Source organism: Meles meles, chromosome 1 (genome assembly GCF_922984935.1).
Source record: "Meles meles chromosome 1, mMelMel3.1 paternal haplotype, whole genome shotgun sequence".
Classification (NCBI taxonomy): Eukaryota; Metazoa; Chordata; class Mammalia; order Carnivora; family Mustelidae; genus Meles; species Meles meles.
In genome coordinates, this window is record NC_060066.1 from 192277874 (window position 1) to 192279600 (window position 1727).

Sequence of the window (1727 nt, forward strand, 5' to 3'; positions counted from 1 at the left end):
TTGTATCCCCTGCCGCTGCAGAAGGCCTGGCACTTGGTCAACGCTGGATAACTGTTCTGGTGAATGGGGGAAAGATTGACTAGAAAGCAGAAAGCACAAAGTTTTCGAGGCACCCAGATCCAAGTTCAAATCCTGCCTCTGCCACTTTCCAGCTGTGTCCTCTTTGGGGAAAGTTACCTCATCTCTCTAACCTCATTTTCTCATTTGTAAAATGAAACTAATTGAGTATCTGTTCAAAATGAAACAGAGCTTTTTCCCTGCCCTGAACCCTCAGTTTATTCTAACACAGATCAGAAGAGCCCCCAACCTGCTGTCCAGCCAGCAGGGTCCCTATACCTCTCCTCAGCCATGGGCCCACAGGCAGAGATGGCGGGGGTACTAGCCAGCCCAGTGGGCATGGGCTCTCAGTAGTTAGAGCCAGGGACCTGGGCCAGGCCTGTCACAGCTCCTTCCTGCCGAAACAGAAGCCCAGATGCTCCTCCAGGAAGGAGATCGCTCTCGCAGAGAGCCGATGCGGTCCAGCTGCTGGAAGGAGGGACTGGGGAGTCTGCTGGGGTCAGGCAGCCTGTGCTCCCTGGCCCTCGAGGCCTGACTGTGCAGTGGGGCAGCATCAGCTGCCCCTTCTCCTCCAGCACATCCATTCTGGACCGAAACCTCTATACCTCTTCCTCTACTGCACTGTCCATTCCTGTCGTGGGGTTCAGGGCTTCCCTGGGAGTCCTTGACTCGGGCAGGCATAGCACACCATCTGCAGATGGACTGTGCCTTTTCTGGCACCAGTAACTAGCCGTGGTGCTGACACAGTGCAGGGGACATGTGCCCCCTCCAGCACTGCATTTGCCCACGTCTGTCTGGCAGATGTCGCCCTGCCATATTGCAGAGTGGCGACAGAGGCCTGGCTGGACATAGCTTCCTCCATCCCCGGAGGGTGGCTGGCATATTGCTACTCCACCGGCCCTGGGGAGCCTGGTGGTCCTCTTCCAGCCAGGCCAGCAGGCAGAGCGGAGGCTGGCCCAGGGCTGCGGCGGTAGGCAGTCCTGTAGACGGTACGGTCGCTGCTGCAGGCTTGGTGTCATCACAGATGGTGAGGAAGGGCTGGCTGGTACACACCTCAGGGCCCCTGGGAGCCCCAATGGCGCACAATCTGTGGCCGGACCAGCAGTTGTGCTCGCTGCCACCCACTACCACAGCCGGAACCGCACCGGAAGGAGCTCCCTGGACTCACACATGGCCTGTGTCTGCAGGTGAGATGGCCTTGTCCTCAGGATAGCCACCTGAGCTGGGAGCGCACTGAAACAGAGTTTTTAATGAAATGAGATCAAGCATTGGCACACAGTAAATGTTCCAGGAACGATGAACAAATAAAGACACAGTAGTCTTAGAAACTGCAAACTGGCGGGGCCTCCTGAGAATTTCCTGTCTGAGCTGATACAGTGCTGGTACTTCCAGATCCTGGTTTCCTTCCCTTCTCCTTCCTCATTCCCCACTGTCCTCATCTTTAGCAGCAACAACAGCCACTGGATGTATGGCAAGTTACAGAGATTCTATGACTTGGTCTCGTGTAAATCCCACAATAGTCCTGGGGTCCATATTATAATTCCCATTCCACAGATGGAACCTAGGCCTAGAGAGGGTGTATGACTTGCCCAAGGGCATAGAGATCTGACAGTCAAGGGCACTGTTTTTGGCTTTCCTTAGATGAATCGATTTAACATGTACTCAGCACC

The 1727-nt window shown here is 55.1% G+C and overlaps 1 pseudogene; it reads right to left on the reverse strand.

Annotated features, from left to right (window-relative positions):
• Positions 1-439: 439 nt before the first annotated feature.
• LOC123938032 lies at positions 440-1229 on the reverse strand (annotated as a pseudogene).
• Between the last annotated feature and the right edge of the window lie 498 nt (positions 1230-1727).